The sequence below is a fragment of the Diceros bicornis genome, unplaced genomic scaffold, assembly GCF_020826845.1.
Source record: "Diceros bicornis minor isolate mBicDic1 unplaced genomic scaffold, mDicBic1.mat.cur scaffold_263_ctg1, whole genome shotgun sequence".
In the NCBI taxonomy this organism is placed as follows: Eukaryota; Metazoa; Chordata; class Mammalia; order Perissodactyla; family Rhinocerotidae; genus Diceros; species Diceros bicornis.
Genome location: NW_026691139.1, coordinates 245050 through 271245, shown reverse-complemented (window position 1 = coordinate 271245; position 26196 = coordinate 245050). Strand labels below are relative to the sequence as shown.

General features: G+C 39.3%; 1 pseudogene; it reads left to right on the top strand.

The window, feature by feature from the left end:
• Nucleotides 1-11046: 11046 nt before the first annotated feature.
• LOC131402772 (androgen-induced gene 1 protein-like) overlaps nt 11047-26196 on the top strand; it is a 34889-nt pseudogene continuing 19739 nt past the window's right edge.

Genomic DNA, 26196 nt, shown 5'->3' with positions numbered 1-26196 from the left:
GGATGCAGAAAAGAACACTTGACAAAATCCAACAGTCATTCATGATAAACACTCTTAGCAAACTAGGAATATAGGGGAAATTCCTCAACTTAACAATGAATATCTTTCAAAAAAACCTACAGCTAACATCATACTTAATGATGAGAAACTAGATCCTTTCTCCCTAAGATTGAGAACAAGATAACGATGTTCCCTCTCACCATTCTTATTCAACATTGTACTGAATGTCCTGGCTAACGCAATAAGACAAGAAAAAGAAATAAAAAGTATACAGATCAGAAAGGAAGAAATAAAGCTGTCTTTGTTCATATCGACATAATTGTTTATGTAGACAATCCCAAAGAATCAACCAAAAAACTCCTGGAACTAAAAATTAAAACAAGTTTGCAGAATACAAGATTACTATGCAAAAGTCTACTGTTTTCCTAAAGAATAGCAGTGAACAGTTGGAATTTGAAAGTAAAAGCAAAACACCATTTACATTAGTGCCAAAAAAGTGAAATACTTAGGTATAAATCTAACAAAATATGTACAAGATCTATACTAGGAAAACTACAAAACTCTGATGAAAGAAATCAAAAAAGATCTAAATAAATGGATATCCCATGCTTATGGATAGGAAAACTCAACATTATTAAGATGTCAGCTCTTCCCAACGTGATTTATACAGATTCAACGCACTCCCAGTCAAATCCCGGCAAGTTATTTTTGCAATGCTATTTCAAAAGTTTATATGGAAAGGCAAAAGACTTAGAATAGCCAACAGAAACAAAACTAAGTCAGAAGACTGACACTAACTGACTTCAAGACTTACTGTAAAGCTATAGTCACCAAGACAGTGCGGTATTGGAGAAAGAGTAGACAAGGGGATCAATGGAACCGAATAGAGAACCAAAATAAAGCCACACAAATATAGTCAACTGATCTTTAACAAAAGAAATTCAATGGAGAAAGGATGGTTTTTTCAACAAATGGTGCTGGAACAACCAGACACCCAAATGGAAAAAAATGAATCTAGGTACGGACCTTACACCTTTCACAAAAATTAATTCAAAACTGATCACAGACCTAAATGTAAAATGCAAAACTATAAAACTTCTAAAAGATAACATAAGAGAAAATCCATGAAAGAAAGAATTGATAAGCTGGACTTCATTAAAATTTAAAACTTCTGCTCTGCAAAAGACACTGTTAAGAGAACGAAAAGGCAAACCACAGGCTGGGAGAAAATATTTGCGAAACATATCTGATGAAGGACTTGTCTGGAAAGTATGCAAAGAACTCTTAAAATTCAACAATAAGAAAACAACCCAATTTAAACTGGGCACAAGATCTGAACAGACACCTCAACAAAGAATATATACAGATGGAAAATAAACATATAAGGTGTTCAACATCATATGTCATTAGGGAAATTCAAATTAACACATCAATGAGATACACACTACACAGTGGGTAAAATCCAAAACACTGACAACACCAAATGCTGATGAGGATGTGGGGCAATACACACTCTCACTGATTGCTTGTGGGAACGCAAAAGGGTACAGCCACTTCGGAATCCAGTTTGGCAGTTTCTTACAAAGCTAAACATAGTCTTACCATATAATCTAGCAATTGTGCTCCTTGGTATTCACCCAGATCAGTTGAAAACTTATGTCCACAAGAAAACCTGCACACAAATGTTTGTAGCAACTTTATTCATAATTGCCAAAACTTGGAAGCAACCAAGACGTCCTTAAGTAAATGGATAAATTGTGGTACATCCATACAATAAAATATTATTCAACAATAGAAAGAAGTGAGCTGTCAAGCCACAAAAAGACATAGAGGAACCTTAAATGCATATTGCTAAGTGAGAAGCCAGTCTGAAAAGACTACATACTGTATGATTCCAACTATATGACGTTCTAGAAAAGACAATACTATAGGACAATAAAAAAATTAATAGTTACCAGGGACTCAGGGAAAGGAAGTGAGGGGTGAATAGGTGGAGCACAGGCCACTTTTAGGGCAGTGAAACTATTCTGCATGATACTCTAATGGTGGATACACGATGTCATACATTTGTCAAAACCCATACAACTGTACAACACAAGAACAGTGAACCCTAATGTAACTATGGACTGTAATTACCAGCAATGATCAAGTGCAATAAATGTACCACACTAATGAAAGATATTAATAACAGGGGAAACTGTGTATGGCAGGGAATTAGTGAGTATATAGGAGCTCTCCGTACTCTCTGTTAATTTTTCTGTAAACCTAAAACTGCTCTTAAAAAATAAACTCTATGGAGCCAGCCCTGATGGCCTGGTGGTGAAAGTTTGGCGCTCTCACTGCTTTGGTGGCCCTGGTTCGGTTCCTGGTCACGGAACCACACCACCTGTCTGTCAGTTGCCGTGCTGTGGTGGTGGCTCACAGAGAAGAACTAGAAGGACTTACAACTAGGATATACAACCATGCACTGGGGCTTTGGGGAGGAAAAAAAAAAAAGAGGAAGATTGGCAACTGATGTTAGGTCAGGGTGAATCTTTCCTTGCATAAATAAATAAATAAATAAAAATAAAATCTATTAATTTAAGCAAAACAAAAAGAAAAGAAAAAAATTACCCTAAGGGAAGTTTTAGATCCAGCTCTGCTACTAACGGTGTGACTCCTGGCAAGTCACTTAACTCTTCTGAGCCTCAGTTCTATCATCTATAAAATGAAGGGACTGGACTAGTTCTCCTCCAAATAGAAGATTCTATCTTTCTGTGACTGCCTGGCCTCCAATATATACTATGATAGAAGAAAAAAGTATTTTGAAAGAAAATAATTCATCAATTGAAGCAAAACTCAAAGGAATATCATTATGCAATTCTGGCAAATAAACAACATAATTATTGGATGAATCTGGTGATCAAATGTAATTTATATGAAAGGAATAAGGGGGAAATGGAGCATAAATAGGTATTGATGAAGCATTCATTTAAAGATGATAGAGCTCAAGTTTTTAAAAGATAACTTCAGATGCCTCAGGTGCCATGAAATTAAATGATGTAGTTAAATGGTAACAGAGAGATTGTCGGTAATAGACGTTTCATGAAAGTTATGATGAAATGATTTGTGGCTCTTGGAATTCTTAGCTAAAATTTTCTCGTTCTTATAAATCAGACACTGATGCCTACAAAGATGTGGAAATACAGATGTTGTTTCTGGCTGATATGATGTGTTTGTGTCAGATATTAATGTGGGAGGAGTAGGCAGCCACCTGGGAGGGGAGGTCAGAACTTTAACATATGAGAAAATATAATCAAAATCACACCCCTCATCAGTAGCAGAAGGGGAATTAGAATGTGGGATGTGATATGCACCAACTGGCAGCATCAGGCAGTCTAGTATAATGATTAAGAACCCAGGGCCAGCCCTGGTAGCCTAGTGGGTAAGTTTGGTGCACTGTGCTTTGGTGGCCCAGGTTCAGTTCCTGGGTGTGGACCTACACCACTCATCTGTCAGTGGCCATGCAGCTCACATACAACAAGAGGAAGATTGGCAAAGGATGTTAGCTCAGGGCAAACCTTCCTCAGCAAAAAAAAAAGAACCGAAATACACGGTTTCAGATCCCAGCTCTGCCATTTACTGACTGTGTGACCTTGAGTACTTTACCTAATTTTCTCTATTCCTCCATTTCTTCTTATGTAAAATGGAGATGATAATAGTAAGTAAGCACCCTCAGTGCGGCTAAAATGAGTTAATATTTGTAAAGTGCTTAGATCAGAGCCTGGCCCACAGTAAGTGTTATGTGAGTGTTTATTAAATAAAAAATACATAAATTTGAACCCTAGTCTCCTTAGTACTATCCCACTATCCCATGATTTAGCACTTTTGAAGCATGCCAGGAAATAACCCCAAACATCTCCTTCTACCATTATTTAGCTGCATGTAACAGAACACTCTACTACATTGCTTTAATAAATAGGAGGTTATTTTTCTCACATCACAAAAAGTCTGGAAGGAGGCCACTGCTGGCATTGGTTCAGCAGGTTATGGATGTCAGGGCAAGATCTCTGTGATCCTCTGATTCTTTTCCTCATGCTTACAAGATGGCTACTGCAGCTCCAGCCATCATGTACACAATAAAGCAGGAAAAAATAGAGATGAGAAGGGCTGCACTAGTGAACTATTTCTCGGAAATCCTTCCAGCAGTTTCCAACTTTCTCAGAACCATGGCTTGGCCCAGCTGGATCATTGCATTCCCAGGCAACCTTCCAAACATCCTTGTGGGTCTGCTATCTTCTATGTTCAGAGCGCAGCCGTCAGTGATGTGGACCATTCACCTGCATTTTTTGACACAGGAATTCTTGAGAGGAATGAAAACTACATGCTCAGCTCCTGGGGGGGGCGAGGCGTCAGAAGTAGCCTTGGCTCCAGCAGGCCTGCTTGGCGACCAGGGTCTTCCCTCAGGACGAGGGAAGTGAGAGTTCTCTCTGCCCTCAGTTGGCCACCTTCACAGACGATTTAGACTGGCTCCTGGCACTTGGTGAGACTGCCTAATGCTGCCACCTCTCATGGCAGATCACATGTTTCCTGAAAACAAAATGATGGTATTTGGTTTAATTTTATCGAACTCCTCTTTCGTGCTGGATGTTTATTACAAGTGTTTCTAAAACAGACTTTTAACTACCTTTGAGGATAACTAACACAGAGGGCCAATAAATGGGCTGCAGACGTTTTAGCTGACCTTCATTCTGGGGGAAAGTTGCTTAATATGGTAAGAAGTGGCAACCCATCCCACCATCCCTGCATTCCACATTCTGTGACATTGCCTTGCTGCAGAGGCTACCAGGTCCCCCAAAGGCTTGCCTTCTATGGACAGAGTCTAGGACCCAAGGGGATAGTTTAGTTAGCTGCTTCACGTGATCTCAATCTATTGGGTAATATGCTTTCCATCTCACAAAAGAGAGGGAACACTTTCTGACAACTATGTCCCCTATGGATTGGCTACTTCCATGTGAAGGGCATCTCAGGGTAATCCCGTGATAGGAGGGTGACGGTGGTCGTGCCAGGGATGATCACGGGCTGCCCCATCAGAAGATGCTACGATCGCCATTTAGTATAAGGTGCAAGTGCTTCCTAGTTGGCAAAGTATTTGCAAATGTAGACATTATTAGAGAATTTCTGCCAGAGCTGGGTCTTGAGAGATGAGTAGAATTTTAATAGATGGAGAAGGTGATGTGAATCATTAGTGCCTGAGAGGCATGAAAGACTAAAAGTAAATGTTGAGTTTGGGGGAAAAATAAGTATTCCCATGATAATGGAATGCATAATTATTTTAAAAGGAGCAGGAATGAAAGTTGAAATAGTGAGGTTTCTTGTAGCCCGTGGGGAATCACTGATTATTTTTGAGGAGAAGAGTGATATAATCTGATCTATAGTTTCAGGAAGATAATTCTAGGCAGTGATAAGGGTGATGTGGAGATGCAACAATGGAGGCAGGAAGCCAGTTAGAGCTTATTCAATGAGGCAACAGCGATAGAAAGAGAAATGAAGGCTCATATTTGAGAAATGTTTCAGAGAATAAATTACTGGAATTTGACTGTTGATTGGATGTTGTAGCAGAAACTGTTAGTGATCTTCCAATATCTGTTTTCTCCCCTGTATTACTTTCCTAGAGATGCCATTAGCAAAGTAGCACAAACTGGATGGCTTAAAACAACAGAAATTGATTGTCTCATAGTTCTGGAGGCTACACATCATGGTGTCGGTAGGGTTGGTTTCTTCCGAGGTCTGTGAGGGAGAATCTGTGCCAGGCCTCTCTCCTAACTTCTGGTGACTGTCTGCAATCCTTGACATCCCTTGGCTTGTCATGACTCCAATCTCTGCCTCCATCATCACGTGGCATTCTCCCTGTGTGTCTCCGCCTTCTTATAAGGACACCAGTCATGTTTGATTAGGGCTCACCCTATGCCAGTATGATGTCATCTTAACTAATTACATCTGCAATGACCTTATTTCCAAATAAGGCTACTTTCTGAGGTACTGGGGATTAGGACCTCAGCATATCTTTTTGGGGGACACAATTCAACCCCTAACATCCTCCTTCCATACTAATTGAGCCCTGATTTCGGGCTGGGCACATGGCCACCCAGAAGGGAGGCTGCTATTCCTAGCTTTGGCCATGTGGAAGGGTGCTGGCCAATGAGGTGTAGGTGGATTGGTGTGTGACAGCTTCCTCGGCAAATCATCTTCAAGGGACAGTGTACATGTGCCCTTTTGGCCTGTCTTCATATTTTCCTCCATCCTGTCTCAAGGAATAGGGTTATCAATTACAGCCAAAGTAATCTTAACTCTTGCAGCTGAGGAGGAGGAGTGAGGGACAGGGCTTTTTGGACACTCTGGGTAAGATGTTCACATGGCACTCTTTCAAAAGGATAATCCAAAAGTCTTTACCTGCAGCTGAATCTAGCTTTTCTGCAAGTGTGCTTTTCTTTTATTTTGTCTCACACAATGTTAAAAAGTTTGAATTGAAGTGCATCTAGGTAGGGCATTTACTTTAGTTTTTTGTAGGCCCAATTATGCCCTATTACCTTACATCTAGCTTTACTTAATTATGATACGTGCCTGGGCTCTAAAGGATTTGAGTTTAAGACCTCTGAAACGTCTTTTTTTTTTTTTTTAATGAGGAAGATTAGCCCTAGCTAACATCTGTTGCCAATCCTCCTCTTTTTGCTAAGGAAGATTGGCCCTGGGCTAACATCCATGCCCACCTTCCTCTACTTTATGTGGGATGCCGCCACAGCATGGCTTGACAAGTGGTGCGTTGGTCGGCACCCAGGATCCGAACCTGCGAACCCCGGGCAGCAGAATGGGAGTGTGCGATCTTAACTGCTATGCCACTGGGCAGGCCCCCTGAAATGTCTTTTAAATACCTGCTCAACATTTATTTAGACAAGAGGCTAAAGGCTTTCGGAAACAAAGACCCTCCTGGTGGTGGTCTGCCTCTCCTCCACTACACAGAGCAATAGAGTTCTAGTCCTAAATTCATGTATACAGTCCACTCAGCAAAACAGAAGCTCTGCAGTTACCCCAACTCCCATTGGGGAGAAGAAATTTAGCAATGGCATACTGTTATTGTAGAATGCTTTAGAAGGTCTCTCTTACCAATCACCCCCATCCACCATAGTTTATGAAAGTGTTTCTTCTAACAACACACAGTCCCCTCCACGAGAAGAATTCTGGCAAGTGGATTACCTTCCCTTGCTACACTTCCAGAGACATTTTAACACCACTAAGAGACTGGCACCCCCAGGCCATCTGGCTCCATCCTAATGTTTCTAACAGCATGCTGGTGCTGTTTCCGGAGACTGCGGACTCTGCAGAGTGGGTAGTTTCTAAGAAGGATATAGTGAGTACATGTAGAATTTGAATCACCAGTAAGCCATCCACGTGGGTCGTTCAGAGCAGGAAGACCACATCCTACGTCCGGAAGAGGGACTGTCAAAGTGGACTCATACCAAGTCCTGCCAGATGTGCTGGTCTGGATATACACACACAAAGAGAGAGCATTCCAGGCAAATGCACCGACAGCCTTCAGGGAGCCAGGAGGATGTCTCAGATCTGTATGAGATCTAGCCAGCGACTCGAGCCTAATCTCAACACTACTTTTTCTAAAGCTTATCAATGACGCTCCATAGAATCCTTAGTGTTTAGAAATCTCATAATTTAGCGGAGTTCTCTACAGCAAATACAGTCCATTTTTAAATCTGCGAAAACTGTTGCAACCAGCAGCCTCAGCACAGCTGTTAGTAGCTGCTGCTCATTTAGGCTGTAAATAGCTCTTTCTGGTTACCAGCAAAAAATCTGACTGATGAAATGCATTGGCACTATGTTTCATATCCAAGGCGATTTTTAAAATCTGTAATGAGCATCAACGGCTGGAAAAAAGAGTGACTTGCACCTACTTCTTTTATTTAGATCTTAATCTTTCCCAACTGCCCTCTAGTGTGAAAGAGCTCTCCTTGGCACCTCAGTTCATATAAACACGTGTAAAGAAATATACACATTAGATTATAAAAGGGTGGTTTCTTAACTGGTTTTGGGCTACAAAAAATCCTTAAAAAGTGGCTTTCTCAACACAAAATGCAGACATTATAGTGTATTTATAGTGATAAACTAGAAACACCTAAATATCCCAAAGCAGAGAAAAGTTTAAGCAAAATATGATAAGTTCATATTATGTCATACTATGCAATCACTAGACGTGATTTTTACAAAGAATTTTAAATAATAAGGAAACATTCTTATTAAATTTAAAGCAAAAAAATCTGCTTGATGCAAATTGTTACACAGTGTGTCATAACTAGCTACATATTATAAAGAGACTGGCAGGTACATGCTAAAATATTTGCAGTGTTTTCTCTGGTTGATGAGAGTGGGGGTAATTTTTTTTAAACTTTCCTATTCTAATATCATGAATAAGCTACTTTTATAATGAAGAAAAAATAAGAAACCCACAGTGTCTTTTCTGTGATGCCCAAATGTCTCAAAGGGATACATCCCAACTTCTCCCCTTGTTGTGCAGAGAAATGTAAAGGGGGAAAAACGAATTGCTCATCTATATTGATATCGTTAGAAAATGCTTATCTAACGTAAATACAGAACCAAAGGAAATAGCATTAACATCGAATATTGTAAGGATATGCATGAACACGATTCTTCCTCCTGAAGTTTTAAGCCAAGACTCATGGCTGTATGAAGTTGGCTTCTTGGAATACAACATAAGGGAGACCCAGGGGTCCCTGTCATTTCCCAAATTAGCGAGGATTATCATCACCAGTATGTCAGACACCCTCCCCTCCAAAATAGAAAGGAGTGGGGAGTCTGTGTCCGCTTTTAGAAGTTCTTAAGGGAGAGTATCTTCAGCCCACATATGAAGAGTAGGAGCTGTTACAATCACCCCGGTACACTAACGTAATGAGAAGCTAAAGCAGGGCCTAGAAATCTGCCCTTGGGAAATATGTTTCCATGAAACTCAACTGGATAAGGCTATTCTCCTCCATCCCCACTAACTGTATGGTAGAATGAAAAAGACAAAGTGACATGCAGATATTTCTTCTATACAATAAAAAACAGTATTCTGTAACTCGAATATGGAATCATCATGTAAATACTTATCAATGAATAAAGTATTATAGTTCATAAAAAGGGATAACCTACTGAGTGATGTGATGTTTTAAAAGCAACACCCCATTGTATTTTTACACTGTAAAAACACAAACTGTGTATAGCTTAATATTTTTTCACAAAGAATACCTTTAAAGCATAACTAAAATTATTAGATATGGTCTAAAAAGCAAAAAGAGCAACCTGGACTTGTTAATACACAGTTACCAAGAAGTTCCAGATATTGTAGACTGACAGTCTCATAAAATATTTGAATCAAAATTTATGCAGATGTTTGATTAAAGAACAAACACAAAACTCACTATCTTACTGTGGTTAGAAAATCACAAAATAACAAAAGCAAACACATTAGAATAAGTTCAAATCACTTATTTTAGTCCTATAGTTATTTAAAAAGAAACTGACCATAGAATAAAATTTTAAATGACTTTATGAAAATATTATTATATTTTGTAACGATAAGGACAGAGAGTCTCATTAATGAGTTTCTAAATTGTAAGGTAGGAAGGTATATCAAACACTGAGGACATCACTCTAACTCATAAAACTTTATTAAGGACCTAGTAAGACAGATCTTCAATAGATCTACTTTTTAATTTTGCAATCTTATGAACATGTAACATGGATACACAATTAAAAAAATAGACCCAACTTTTCCATAAAAATAAAAGTAGAAATTGCCAATAATAAATAGTTTTATGCCAGTAGAATCTTCTTGGAATTATCTTGATTTTTGTGACATCAATTTCTATTAGCATAATTATAAGGCCAATGAAAGAAATCTACGGGGTTTCTTTATTTTGGTTTAGAGCTTCTTTGGAAAAATTCAGGAAAACATTCATGAGTTGCTCCTTTCTCTCTAACACTCGGCTTTCCCTGTGCCCTCCCTCCACATCCTCTGACTCAGAGACTATTTGGAGAGGACACCTGTTTTAAATGGATCCACAGGAAATACCTATGTGGTCTTTTCATCATCTGACCCTGCATCTGGTTGGCTGAAATGCGATCATGATAAAAAAAAAAATGCTGCCCACAGACTGATGCAACTTCAGCGTGACAACATTTACTGGAAGGCAGAGGGAATCCAGTTGATATTTATTTTCCTTCCATGAAGCCCTGGTATTGTAGTGTAGGAAAAAACAAATAAGTAAAAGGGCAAAACCCGTTTAACCCTCAAAAGATTAGTATCAAATTACACACCGGGTTTTACATCCAAACTCAGAATGATTTGTTTTTAAGCTGAATGTAATCTTGTAGCAGAAAATTATCTGACACTCTTTCCTTTATAATCTTTCACGTATACACCTCTTGTCCAAAGTGCATAGCCTGTCTTGTTATATTATATACTGATATGATATTTATAAAGTTCCCGTGGAAAAGTGCAAGGCACTGGAATAGAATTTATAAGGGAATTTCATAGTGATTAATAGTAGTTTAACACTGAAAATTCAATTGGGTCCAAAATAAAGCAAGTCACTCGGGGGCACCGGGGCGCGGGCTTACACCCCAAGTTCACGCCTCCACCTCCTGTGGCCACAGAGCACCCCAGTTGGCCACAGGAGCCACCCTTGACCTCCGCTGCAATGCCCCGGCTGGAACGTTTGTCTACACTGGGGTCCCCTCCTTCAGTGCAGGTTTGCCGACCTCCCTCTCCGGGCCGCGTCGCTCTCCGCCCGCCAGATGCCACCAGCCGCGGCCCCGGAGCTCGAGCGCGCTCGGCGGCCACCCACCCACCGCCGGGACGCCTAGGGGGCGCCCCCGGTCGGGTGTCCCGGGGCCCCGCGAACGCAGGAGCAGAACGACGGAGGCGACGAAAGAGCTGACGCCACGCCGCCCGGCCGCCAGCAGTGCCCGCAATCGCCCCGCCCGCGCAGGTCGCCGGGCGCCCGCGGTCGCGCCGTCCCCCGGGGGCGCCCCGCCGCAGCCCCCGCCCGCCCCGCCGGCCGCGCCCGGGTTCCCACGGCGCCCGCCCCCGCCCTGCGCTCCCGCCCGCCCTCGGCGCCGCCGCGCCCGCCCAGGCCTCTGGCGGACATGGCGCTTGTCCCCTGCCAGGTGCTGCGGTGGCGATCCTGCTGGCCTACTGCTCCATCCCGTGCAACTACAAGGCCATCGACATGCCCTCGCATCAGACCTACGGAGGGAGCTGGGAATTCCTGACGTTCATTGATCTGGTAAGGCCGTCCCCGCCCCTCCCCCGTCCTCCGCGCACCCCGAGCCTGTGTGTGTTTGTGGGTGCGCGAGCACCTGCGCGCGCGCCTGCAGCATCCACCCCTGTCCTCGCCTCTTCCCCGGCGGTTGCGTCTGCAGCGGCCCCGCAGCAGCACCTCCTAAAGCGCCCGACGTTACCTGGTGGCTGGGGCCCGAGTGGAGGTGGGGTGCGCCAGGTGGTGGGCTCTTTGGAGGGGAACACAGACCTGCTGCTAAGGTGACACGGCAAGATTCTCAACTTTGCAAGTGGATTGGACGACCTTGATCATGAGCGGCCTCAGACCCGTTCGCCCCCAAGGTGCTTTCCAGAGCACCCACCGTGGGATCCACTTGCAGCAACTGAAGGAAACTGGGCATTGTCGAATTACTTGGAGCTTCCTCTGAAAGGACCAAAATTCTCTTCCTAAAGAAGAGAAAGCACCTAATAAAGTGTTTTTTTCCATGTGTTTTTTTGCCCATTGTCAGTAATTTACTTAAAACCTTTTACTCCAGAAACACTAGGGGAGAGAGATTTGCAAAATGCGTTTCCAGTGTGACTCTGCACTCTTCCTTCCCGTATAAAAGTCTGAAGCAGTTTGCATAAGCAGCTCCTCTTTTGCACAACTTGGTAACCTTGGCAGTTGGAGTTTGTTTGTTTGTTTGTTTGTTTGTTTTAAAGGCGTGTCCCCTTCTGGCACTAAAAGGGCCAGAGAATCAGAACAGAAGCATAAGGCCCAGTAATAACATGGGGAGGAATCTAGGAACTTTAGGGTGAAAGATGACTAATTTAGACTGGGTCAAACATATACTAAGAGATGATAAAATAAGGGCAGAGAGTCAAAACAAGAGCAACTAATTCTAAGGACTAGAGAAAATGTAGAACCGATTCCTGGGATGCTAGAACTGTCCAAGATTACACATGAGGTTGGCTACTCAAGCAAGCTTATGATCTCTAATTGTTGATCCTCCATATTGATGAAGAGAACTTGAAACCTGTTTTAAGATATTGACAAAGGCTTAGGATGCCTCAGAGAAATGCAGAGAGTTTTTGTTTAGAAATACTGCCTTATATTTGTATCATGTTAGGTACTTTCAGAGAGGAATTTAAGTTCTTTTTCCCAGCAGTATCCCAACTGTGCACATACCCGGCTTCTCAGGGCAGAGAGTGTTTCAGCGGATTCAATTTCAGACCCTCAACTTCCATCTGGTTCTTGAAACTGATCTGCCTTTGAACATGGGTGATGCCTGCCAGTTCTCCTTTCTTCTTCCCTATTCATTCAAGGGCCGAGCACATGACAAGGCTCTGTGCTGTATTTATCTGTTCCTTTTAAGCACTCAGAAGGTAGATGGTTGCCACCAGGACTATCTTCATATTTGATTGAAAAACGAAGTCAGACTTGTTTTAACAGAAAGTCTTATTGGTTGACTGGCCTGTAAATGACAATTGGCTCTGCCAATTATGTTATATAGCAGACATTTTCCATAGATGAATGAGGGAAACCTGCAGCCCTGAGGTTCCAATAAATATGTATCAGAGCGTTAGAAAGAAATCATGTCCCTTTCTCAAATGTTTAAACTTATGTTAAAAATGTTTAGATGTTCTTTAAAAATATGTGCATAGATTTTCAGAGTTCTTTTAGGGGCCGTGTGAACAAAATTCCTCTTGGATGACTACCTTATACCATTCCTCAGTCAGATCTTGCTTAGAGCTGGCCCATTTGCGTGTTGCCAAGGAACAGTGCTGAGCTGCTGGATACTGCTGGAGACTCCGCCAGAGCCACAGGAACTGTGAACAGTTCTCAGAAGCACCTCTGCATTAGGTACAGTTTTGGGGGAGCAGAGGACGGGGTCAACAGGTGAGGGGGTAGAAGTTGAGGGTGTTGGTTAACCCATGAGATATGACTGCTTCTCACACTGGCATTGCTTACTGAGTGTTAAAAAACACCGCTGGGGCCAGCCCTGTGGCATAGTGGTTGAGTTCACACGCTCTGCTTCGGCTGCTTGGGGTTCGAAGGTTCGGATCCTGGGTGCAGACTGATGTGCCACTTATCAAGCCATGCTGTGGCGGCCTCCCATATAAAGTAGAGGAAGATGGGCACGGATGTTAGCCCAGGGCCAATCTTACTCAGCAAAAAGAGGAGGATTGGCAGTGGGTGTTAGCTCAGGGCTGATCTTCCTTATTTAAAAAAAATAACTCACAAGAAACCATTCCCTCGCCTAACCTTTGAGTGACATGAAACTGTAGCAGAGCCAACTTGGTTCTACTTAAAACTGTCATGCAGTGTATATTTATATAGCATTTGATGATTGGACTTGCCTATTTTAAGTTACACTCATCACGGCAACTATGCTTTTGTCTATCAGAATTCAGGCAGGCCATAAATTCAAATTTGAAACTTTTACTTTGTTTCATATTTCGATTCAGTCTGTATGGAGCCTTCAGCCAATCATTCAAACTTTTTACTCTCTGTGGCCTCTGATTGAAATATAATAATTATCTTTAATCAAGACTTCCTGTGAGAATGTCTAGAATATAGTCATAAACACAGTGTCTAGAATATAGTCATAAAAACACTCATGCGAAGTGTTACTCTCTTTATTATTAGAGATTTAAAGTCTTCAGAGCTTAAACATTGGACAGCTGTTAAAACAACCAACCTGTCAATCTTTAGTAATGGCAGGAAAAGATTTGGCTACTAGAATTTACCCATTTCACTTTCATTTTTTGTGTGTTTAAAAAAAAACCGAATAAACTTTCTTATTTTGTGCCCTGGACAATTTTAATGATTCTAAGTTCACTAGAGCAATTTTGGAAGATGATTTACCTTCTCTAAACTTTAACGAGAAGGCCCTTTTTCTAACCAGCTTGGATTGCAGTGTCAGGACATTTATCCTGGTGGCCACAGTCTGATTCTATGTTCCATGGCCTCAGTTTACTGGAACGTAAATCGGGAAGCTCAGGCTACGTGTATCTGGGAGCAGATGGTTATGTGGCAGTGGCCATTCCAGCTATATCCGTATCTTTCTTTGAGTATGTGAGTCATCTTGATAGAATCAGAGCTCATGGTTAAAAACTGAAATGCAAGTTATTGCTATCAGTAATCGTATATTGTTATTCCCCAAGAGCTTCAAGATAACTAAAGTGCTTTAGGAAAATTCAAGTTATTAAATGGAAATGGACCACTGTCTTGGCATGGTAGGCAGAATAATGAGCCCCCAAAGATGTCTCCATCCTAATCCCCAGAAACTGTGAATATGTTAAGTTACATGGCAAAGGGGAATTAAGGTTGCTAGTCAGCTGACTTTAAAATAGGGAGATTATCCCAGATTATCCATGGTGGACCCAGTGTAATCACAAGGGTTCTTGAAAATGGAGGGAGGCAGAAGAGAAGGGTCAGATGGAAGAAGATGTGACTGTGGAAGAAAATCACAGAGAGATGTAACATTGCTGGCTTTGAAGATGGAAGAATGAGCCAAGATCCAAGGAATGTGGGAGGTGTCTAGCAGCTGGAAAGGGCAAAGAAATAAATTCTCCCCTAGAGCGTCCAGAAGGAACACAGAGCTGCTGACACCTTGATTTTAGCCCAGTGAGAACCATTCTGGACTTCTGACCTCCGGAAGTGTAAAATAATAAATGCCTGTAGTTTAAGCCACTAAATTTATGGTAATTTGTTACAGCAGCAATAGAAAACTAGTACACTTGGCTCTCAATCCTCTGACCCAGAAGAAAAACTTAAATGTTGTGCTTATGTAGTGATTCAGCTAGTTCTTTATGTATGTTAGATAACTGGTTAATTTTAGCTTTCACCAAAATACAGGTTTTTGCCTACTGAATCCATGAAGCTATGCAGAGAAGACATACATATAACAATGGACAATATGAGAATCTATAAAAATTGACCAACATTGGGAAAACTAGGTCTTCGCTTTACTGGGAAGTATTCTAGAAATTATCATTATGCGACATGTCATGCCTAGAGAAGGAATACTCTTAACTGGAAATAACCTGGAAAGAAAGAAAATTTAAACTACCTGATGTCCAAGTGTTTCCTTAACCAGTATCACAGCTGATGAATCTTCTTCAAATGATGCAGATTCATTCACTTATTCACTCATTAAAGGATACTTGCCCCCAAAGATAATAAAAATGGGGAATCAGAATAAAATGAGCATAAATAAATTAAAAGAAAAAGGCAACTCTAGTTTGAGGCCTCAGTGTAAGGCTGGAGTATGATGGGTGTTTAGTAGACATTTGAATAAATGGAAACTTGCCCTTTCCAAATTTTCAGTGAGTATTCTTTTCTTGTCCTATTTCCTTCTCAAACATTCAAAATAATAGGGATTTTTGAAACATACAACTAGAACTTTATTCAGATGTATATGGTAGACTGTCTGATGGATACATGAGTCAGAATCAGCTTCTTTGGAAAACGTGAACTGGACATTCATTATTAAAAATTAATTTTGATGCTGGGTTTGGAATATTTTGATTTGCAAAGATTGAAACAAACATCTGGCTATCTCATTTGCTGTAGTTTGTGGTACTCATCATTTTGAGAGTTATCATCTCGAAAGGCTCCATTTTACTCTTTATTCCTCCTGTACTGACTTGTCATTCATGCATGGGCGGAAGATTGCTCAGGGCCTGCCTCCTCAAAGTGTGGTCTGAGGACCAGCAGGATGGGCCTTATCTGGGAGCCTGCTAGAAATGTGGAAGCTCGGGCTCCATCCCAGACCTTCTGAATCGGAATCTACACTTTAAGAAGACCTCTAGGTGATTTCTTTGCGCATTCTGGTTTGATAAATGCAACTCTGGGACACACTGCTTTTGTTTTGTAAGTTAACATGGAATGTCTTGTAGGACACAGCTTTGATATATTAATTCTGCCTTTAACACATATTTAAACGTATTTCAAAACATATTTAAGGTGACTCTTACTGTGACATAATTAAAAACGTGTTGTAAAAAATTACAACTTTAAAATAAAAGGAAGAGAAAAATATGTATTAGGCACCAGGGATAGATTATTTATTGCAATTGAGAAACAAATTTAGCTACTCTTCAGGGCAGCCAAGGCGAAAAAGAATACGCGTTTGATTGCATTGTCTGTAGTGTTGGAATAAAGGAACCATAACAATTTATCAGGAAACATCCAGTTCTTTCCAAGCACTGACTTTTCAAGGTTATTTATCACTCAGATTGTCATATAAAGGACATCGAGTAGCGTAGTAAGTAATGCTTTTGATTGTTTTTTTTAGCAGAATATGGTATAGAAATATTCTTACACTTGATGTTTCTTATATCTGATTTTTATGACAACCAAAGGTATGGTCCTATATTTTGACTGGTTGAAGGCATTTTTGTAGAGGTTTAAAGTAATATAATCTAAGTATTTATTTTTGTTATCTACATCCGTATTGCAAAAGAATTTAAGAAAATCACAGAGGGAGCAAGATAAATAAGGGCTCAGATGTGGAAAAGCTTGGGGTGTTCAAAGAGCAGGAAATCATCAAGTATACCTGGAGGATATATTTTCGCTTTTAGACATGTTAAGAATTTTTGACCTTTAAAAAAGTGTGAAAAAGGCAAAACAAACTGCATAAGTATCCTAAATAATGCATTTGGTCTCATATTTACTTATAGACTTATAAAATATTCTTGACTCTAGTTCATGGCTTAATTTTAAATAGGAAATGAAATATCTTGAGAAGAGATTCTGTATATTATTATGTAACTATGGTACTTAGCTTGCCAGTCAAAACCACAGAGTGCCATGCGAAGGCCAGTAATTCATTGAGTACTCAGTGAACAAAGTTAGGTGGGTGTTTTATTTTTTTTTGGATATTATACAAAGAGGGTGAAACTGCACATTTTTTTTCGGTAGAATCAGACTTGACCCTGACATGTGCACATAAATTTTAGGGATTATATAATGCTGTTTCCTAACCTAGGGGAAGAATCGCGAGTATAATACGTTGCGTAGAATCTTCTTCACCTTCTTTGAAAGTGTTTCTTTTGGATCAGATATAAAACAGGGGCCTGGTTTTTTCAGCGTGGGGGAAATAGCTGGTGATATAATCGCCCATCCTCTTTCTTAGTTGCAACTGTTTTTTAAATTACAGAAAGTCATCTGACCACTCGTTGAGGTCACTTCTTTTCCCATCCCCACCGTCCCCCGCGTCTGGTATAACATTTAGCAAAATTGGTAGCTGCTCTTGAGGGTTTTCATTTGTTTCTCTGTGTTCTCCTGAAATGTCATGTGTTTCTGTGGAACCGTGAACGATAGTACAATTTTCCGTCTTGAATCAGACGTGCCTGTGATCCAAAGCATGCTTGGAAAAATCTTTCTGCTTAGGATTCCACAGCAACAGAGCTTTCTTTTGTGTCTAGAAGCCTGTGGCTAGACAGTTAAAGGGCCCATTTCCCACCTGCAGGTTAGTCCTGCCCTCTGAGCACAGAGTTCTCTTTGAATGTGAGAGACCCCTTGATCAGACCCACTGTGGAGGGGAGCAAGATACAGGATGTGGCTTCCATAGGCCTGATCAACACAGGCTAATCAAGCACAACCAGAGAAATTGCTTGAATTTGCAAAATGGCAAGAACACTGTCATTTTGAATCTTGAGAATTCGGGATGTGTTCGTTACAATGCTTTAGGAGCATGGAATTCTAAAAAGTCAGTTAGACAATGGCCTACCCTCTTCATACTGACTTATATTTAGACCTGTCAGGCTGTGTTAATTTAATTTCAAAAGCGATACATAGAATTATAGAAAATTTGTACAATATAGGAAACCATAGGAAAGAAAATATATTCCATCTTGATTATCTCTAATTTTCTGTGCATCTTAGCATTTTAGTGCTTGAAGATTGTATTCATTTCAGAACTTTATACACACACAGAAACGCAGAGAGAGAGTCAGACTTCAGATATATATGTGTATATGTATATATGTGTGTGTACATATATAGTCAGATTTCAGAAAAATCATATTCTATATAAAAATTAGTTTTAAATTACAGAGAAAAATATTTATCACTCATAGACACCAACATTAGTATTTTGATATTTGCCTTTTGAGCCATATATATACTTTTATTTAAAACAAAGTTTCCATATATACATATGGTTTGTATAAATTTATTTTTTAGTTAACATACACCAGAATTTACTCTTTTTGGTGTACAGTTCTATGAGTTTTGACAGATGCATAGAACCATGTGGCCGCCACCACAATCACCTAAAAATGTTTTTTCATGCTGCCCTTTTATAGTCAAACCCTCCCATGCATCTCAACAACCACAGATCTGTTCTCTATCCCTATAGTTTTGCCTTTTCTAGAAAAATATATGAGGCATAGAGTATGTAGCCTCTGGGTCTGGCTCTTTTCACTTAGCATAATGCATTTCAGATGCCTCCATGTTTTTGTGTATACTGGTAGTTGTTCCATTTAATTGCTGAGTTGTATTCCAAGGCATTAATGTACCACTTTGTTGATCCAATCATACGTTGAAGGGCATTTGAGTTTTTTCTAGTTTGGGTGATTATGAAAAAAGCTGCTATAAACATTTGCATACAAGTTTTTGTATGATCATGTGTTTTTGTTTTTATTGAGTTTGTACCTAGGAGATGGATTGCTTGGTTATACGGCAAGTAACTGTTTAACTTGGTAAGAAACCGCCAAACTGTTTCCCAGAGTGGAGGTGCCCTGTTGCGTTGCCATCGGCAATGTACGAGGGTTCCAGTTGCTCTGCGTCCTCGTCAGTGCGTGGTGGTGTCAATTTTTCTTCTATTTTAGCTATTCTAATAGGTGTGTAGTGGTATCTCATTGTGGTTTTAATTTGCATTTCCCTCATGACTAATGATGTCAAATATCTTTTCCTGTGCATTGTTACTGTACAAATATCTTCTTTGCAAAGTGTTCATATCTTTTGCCCATTTAAAAAAAATAGGTTTTCTTATTGTTAAGCTTTGAAAGTTGTTGTGTATATCAAATAAAAGTTCTTTACCAAATATGTGATGTACAGACATTTTCTTCCTGTTCGTGGTGTATCTTTGAATTTTATTAGTAGTGTCTTTTGTAGAGCAAAGTTTATCATTTTGATGACATCCAATTAATTAATTTTTTTATTTTATGGAACATGCTTTTGATGTTTCTCTTAGAACTTTTTACCTAACCCGAGGTCACAAAGAGTTTCTTTTCTACTCCCTTCTAGAAGTTTTGTAGTTTTAGGTTTTACATTTGGGCCTGTGATCCGTTTCCAAGTTAGTTTTTTGGATAAGGTGTGAGGTTAGTGTAGAGTTGAGTCCTATTTTTTTTTTTTTTTTTTTTTTTAGCATATGGATGTACAGTTGTCCCAGTACCGTTTCTTGAAAAGACTATCCTTTGCCATTGAATTTCCTTCGCACTTCTGTCAAAAATCAGTTGGCTACGTTGAGGGTCTGTTTCTGAACTGTACTCTGTTCCACTGATGTGTCTGTCTGTTCACAAGTACCACACTGTGTTGATTATCCCAGCTTTACCATAAGTCTTGAAAGCAGGTAGTGTGAGTCCTCCAACTTTGTTCTTTTTCAAAATTTGTTTAGGCTATTCTAATTACTTTGCCTCTTTAAATTTTATAATACTTTTGTCAATATCTATAAATAATCCTACTGGGATTTTTGAGTGGGATTTTGTTGAATCTATAGAACAACTTGAGGAAAATTGACATCTTAACAATATTTACTCTCCCAATCCATGAACATGATATATCTCTCCATTTACATAGATCTTTGATTTATTTCATCAGTGTTTTATAGTTTTCAGTGTATGGTTCCCGTACATATTTTATTAGATTTATACTTGTGTTGTATTTTTATTAATGCTATTATAAATGGTACTTTTAAAAATGAGTGTTTTATTAAATCTATTATATTTAATTGACATTTTTATTGAGATAATTGTAGATTCATATCAGTTGGAAGAAATAATAGAGAGAGACCTGGGTAGGCTTTACTCAGTTTCCCCCAATGGTAACATCTTGCACAACTGTAGTGTAATACCAGAATAATGATATTGAAACAATCAAGATACAGAACAGTTACTCTACCACAAGGATACCTCATGTAGCCTTCTTATTGCCACCCCTACTTTCTCCTTTCATCTTATCCCTGATCCCTGGCAACATTAATTTGTTCTCTATTTCTATGATTTTTGTCATTGCAATAATATTATATAAATGGAATCATATATGTGACTATTGGGGATTGGCTCTTTTCACTCAGAATAATTCCTCGGAGAGTCATCCAAGTTGTTACGTGTGTCAATGGTTTGTTCCTTTTTATTACTGAGTGGTATTTCATGATATGGATGCTCCACAATTTGTTTAAGCAGACACTCACTTAAGGACATCTGGATTGTTTCCAGTGTTGGGCAATTGTTAATAAAGCTACTATACACATTCATGCATAGGTTTTTGTGTGAACATAAGTTTTCATTTCTCTGGCATAAATATCCAAGAGGACAATTGCTGGGTCGTATGGTAGTTGCAACTTTAGTTTTAAAAGAAGCTGCCAAACTGTTTTCCAGAGTGGCTGAACCGTTTTACATTTCCACCAGCAATGTGTGAGTGATACAGTTTCTCCTCGTTCTTGCCAGTTATTTGACATTGTTAGTATTTTTAATTTCAGCCATTTTGATTGGTGTGTAGTGATACCTCATTGTGGTTGTAATCTGCATTTCTCAAATGGCTAATAATGTTGAACATCTTTTCATGTGTTTGCTTGCTGTCTGTATATCCTTGCAGTGAAACATATGGTCTGGTTTTGTTAAATTTTACTTTCTGGTTGTTTATTGCTAGTATATAGAGATTCACTTGATTTTTGCATATTACCTTATATCCTGTGTTTGCTGAACTCACTTATTCATTCTAAGAGCTTTGCTATAGATTCCATGAGATTCTCTTTTTTTCTATGTAAACAATCATGTCATCTGCTAGTAGAGATAGTTTTCTTCCTTTCCAATCGTCATGGCTTTTATTTATTTTTCGTGTTTTATTGCATTGGCTAAGACTTCTAGTACAATATTGAGTAGAAATGCTGAGAGTGTATATCCTTACCTTATTTCTTTTTTAGGAGGAAAATAGGCTTTGCAATTAAGTAGGATGTTAGCTATAGATGTTTTTGCTCATATTATTTATCAGTTTGAGCACATTTCCTTCTATTCCTAGTTTGCTGAGAGGCTTTTAAAAAAATATCATAAACGGATGTTGAATTTTGTCGTATAGTTTAATTGCATCTATTGATTTGTTCATATGGCTTTTATTTTTTTTTCCTGTTAATATGGTGAATTACATTGATTTTTGAATATTGAATGTGTCTTATATTCCCAGGGTGAATGCACTTGGTTGTGATATATTGTCCCTTTTATATGTTGCTGCATTTGATTTGCCAATATTTTGTTGATTTTGCCTCTCTGTTTATGAGGAATATTTGTCTGTAGTTGTTTTTTTTTTTTTTTTTTGGCTGAGGAAGATTTACCCGGAGCTAACATCTGTTGCCAATCTTTCTCTTTTTGCTTAAGGAAGATTTGCCCTGAGCTAACATCTGTGCCAATCTTCCTCTATTTTGTATGTGGGTTACCATCACAGCATGGCTGCTGATGAGTGGTGTAGGTCCATGCCCAGGAACAGAACCCAGGCCACCGAAGCAGAGCGCACCAAACTTAACCACTAGGCCATGGGACAGGCCCCTGTCTGTAGTTTTTTTCCTTCTTCTTTGTCTGACTTTGATATTAGTGTGATGCTAGCTTTGGTCCTCCTCAGTGTTCTGGAAGAGATTGAGTGGAATTGGTATTACTTCTTCCTGAAATTTTTGATAGAATTTACCAGCAAAAAACACTGGGCCTGGAATTTTCTTTGTTGGAAAGTCACAACCACAAATTCAGTTTGATTGATTTCAAGATGCAAGACTATTCAAGGTATCTATTTTTTTTTCACTGAGATTTGGTCGTTTATGTCTTTCATGGAATTGGCCCATTTCATCTTAAGTTCAGCATTCTCTTCTTACCTTTCTTTACTGTCTGTAGGACCTGTAGTGATAACCACATTTCTTTCCTGATATAGGTAATTTGTATCTTATCTCTTTTTTCTTCATCAGTCTGGCTAATCATTTCTCAATTTTATTGATTTTTTTCAAAGACTAGCTTTTGGTTTCATTGTTTTTTCCTGTTATTTTCTGTTTTCAATTTCATTCATTTCTGTTTTTAACCTCTTTTATTTTTCTCCTTCTGTTTGTTTTGGGTTTAGTTTGTTCTTCTTTTACTAGTTTCTTAATGTGGAAACTTAGGCTGTTCATTCATTAATTTGAGCCCTTTCTTCTTCCCTATATAGGCATTTAATTGCTAAGTACTGCTTTAGTTGCATCTCACAAGTTTTAATACATTTTATTTCCATTGTCATTCACTTCAAAGTATTTTTTTATTCTCTTTGAGTTTTCCTATTTTTAAAACAATTTATTAAGACTTTTTTTTAGAGCAATTTTAAGTTCACAGCAAAATTGAGGGAAAGGCACAGAGATTTCCCATATACCCCCTGCCCCCACAAGAGTCTTTCTATTTCACAGTGGGTTATTTAGACATGTGTTGTGTAATTTACACATTTTTGAATATATCTCAGATATCTTTCTGTTATTTCCTTCTAGTTTAACTCCATTATAATCAGAGACCATTCTTCACACGATTTCAATTCTTTTAAAGTTGTTAAGTTTGATTTTATGGCCCAGAATATGGACTATCATGTTGAATATTCCATGTGCACTTGAAAAAAAATGTATTGTTCTATTGTTGGGTGGATTGTTCCTTAAATGTCAATTACATAAAGTTGGTGAATGGTGTTGGTCAGATCTTCTATGTCCTTGCTGATTTTCTGTCTACTTACTGTCTCATTAACTGAGAGAGGAACATTGAAGTCTCTAAGTACAATTGCGTGTTTCTGCCCATCTTCCTCTACCTTACATATGGGATGCCTGCCGTAGTGTGGCTTGATAAGTGGTACGTTTGTCTGCACCCGGGATCCAAACCCATGAACTCCGGGCCGCCAAAGTGGAGCGTGTGAACTTAACTACTACACCACTGGGCTGGCCCCCAGCTTTCTTTTGATTAGTGTTTAAATGGTATACCTTTTTCCATCTTTTTACTTTTATCTTATCTATATTGATATATTTAGAGTGGGTTTCTTATAGACAACATATAGCTGAGTCTTATTTTTTTAATTTAATTTGGTCATCTCTATCCTTTAGTAGACATCATGTGCATTTAACTTAATTATTGATGTGGTTGGATTTATGTCTGCCATTTATTACTTGTCTTCTTTTTGTTACCTTTTTTTTTGTTTCCTTGTTCCCTGTCTCCTGCTTTCTTCTGGATTATTTGAATTTTTTTTAGTATTTAATTTTAATTTAACTATTGGCTATTTGGATATATTTCTTTGTATTATTATTCCTTATGGAGGAATGTTCAAGAGCTGTCTTGAAGGCCTTGCCTGATCATTCCAACATCTGGTCCATCTTGGAGTTGGCATTTGTTGATTGTCTGTTTCTTTGAATATTGGTCCAATTTTCCTGGCTCTTTGTATGTCAAGTTATTTTGGATTGTGCCCTCTGGGTCTGGTTAAAGTCCTTTGGAGAACGTTGACTTGTTTGTCTGTTTGATTGCTTAGGAGGCAATCAACCAGGTTAGGTTCAAACCTTGTATTTTCTCCCATGGTAGTTCTAATGTCAGCTTAATTGTTCAAGATCTTGCCATGCCTTTTGGATCTTACTGGAGCTTACATCACTCAGTTCTTAGTCTGGGCAATGGTTCATGTGGTAGCTCAGGTCTTGCCACCTCTGCTATGCTTCTCTGGGTTTGTTCTGTGGAGGTCCAGGAGTTCTGTTAGTTCATACACAGAATTAGGAGTTGCCCTTTTCCAGGTCTCCATGGTTTGTCCCATGCTCTCCAACTCTCAGATGCTCCTTTTCTTGGTTCCTCTGGCTAGAAAGATGGAGTCCTCTCAGAATTGTAGCCTCCCATGCTGTCATGCAGTCCTACACAATTGGGGCTACCTTCACAATGAGGCAACAAGAAAAAAAAAACTCATACTCCCTCCACACTCTTCATACAACAGGGCCTCCTTTTTCCCTGTTCCTCCCGGCTAGAGAGATGGGTTTTCCTTGGAGTTTCAGATACTTGTGCTATTGCCAGTGCAACTCTGTAACTGGGCCTGGCCTCAGAGCAAGGCTGGGAGAGAAATAAAAAGGAAAAAAGGATCTGCTTCACAATCTCCAGCACGTAACTGTCTTTTTCCCAGTCCTCTGTCTGGAAAGAAGGTGTTTCTCCTGGAGTTTTTGTTGTCAGTGATTGCTGCACAATTCCAGGATTCAGTTCATCCTCAGGTCAAATCTAGGGAGAAAAGGAAAATTAAAACGCATGAACCTCACCCTTTATGGATCCTTATTCAAGTTTTCACTTTAGTTCCCGATCCACTTGCTAAGCGTACTTTTCCAAGTCCCCGGGTAGTTGCCTTTTGTATTCTGCTCAGAGTTTTTAGTTGTAATCAGTGGGAATGATGGTCTGTAGACAGCTTTCTCCAACTTGGCTGGCACCGGGAGTAGCTTACATGTAATTTTAATACCTGTTTTCTTTCCATCTAGAATATTTTGTAAACATTTTTCCATGCTACTATACATTCTTCCATAACGTCATTTTTAAAGACTAGATATTCCTTCATGTGGGTGTTTATGTTGATTGTGTTAGTGAACATATGAATAGATAAATCTCCACACACATCTGTGATTATTTTCTTAGGATAAATTCTTAGAGATGGAATTACTATACTAAGTCTTTAAGAGAGTATCTTAACTTTAAATCAATCAATTTACACTTCCTCCAATATTTAGAGTACTTATTTCTCTGTATCCCTGCTAACACTGTGAATAGAAAAATAATTCCAATGATCACTCAAGGTTCTTCGACTTCAAAATTTCCTGTCCAGGAGATGCCCTGCAAATATTTCATCACATATCTCATAAATGTAAGTGACTAACTGTCTTTGATGCTGTGCTTATAAAACCCAGTGATATTAGGCACACTTAGTTTGGGCTCATAACTCCTTGAGCCAAGCATAAATCTTTAAGTGCCTAGAGCATCCTAATTAGGATAGAATTGACATGGCTGCAGTGAGCAAGAATACTTTTCTATGCACAGTAATCATGGGTTTACTTGTGCATTCCGTTCATCTTGCATTAAAATTGTACTTTAGCTGAGTCATTTATTAGATCCAATTTGAAAAGTCAACATTAGGAGTCTGAGGAAAGTGTGTTTGCTATAACATTACATGTCTTTTTCTTTGTAATTACACTTAACACATCTTTGCTATTTTTAAAAAAGACATATGAACATTAAGAATGCATATAGCTTGGGAAAATATTGTCTTCTAAAATAGCAAGGCATATGTTCTATCTCAGAATAAATCATTTCTGTGTCAGCCCAGGTCCTGGCAGAGAAGAGAGATGGCACACTTAAATTGGGTGATTTGAGTGAGTTTGGTGAAGGAATGATTTATAAGGGTGGACAGGTGTGGAGAACTCTCAAAATACAATACAAAACTTGTGGGCTGGGCTAGTAACAGGAGCAGGTTACCACTGCTAGGCCTGAGCAGTGACCTTGGTGCTCATCCAGCACGTAGGGACCCTTCAGGGACTGAGCGAGCAAAACAAACACCCCAGGTTTCCTTTCCTTCCTCTGTCTGATTTCCTGCCAGTGCTCCTTACTGGTTAAACCCTACAGGAAGTCAGAGGGTCAAAAAACCTCTTCACGCAGTGCACAAA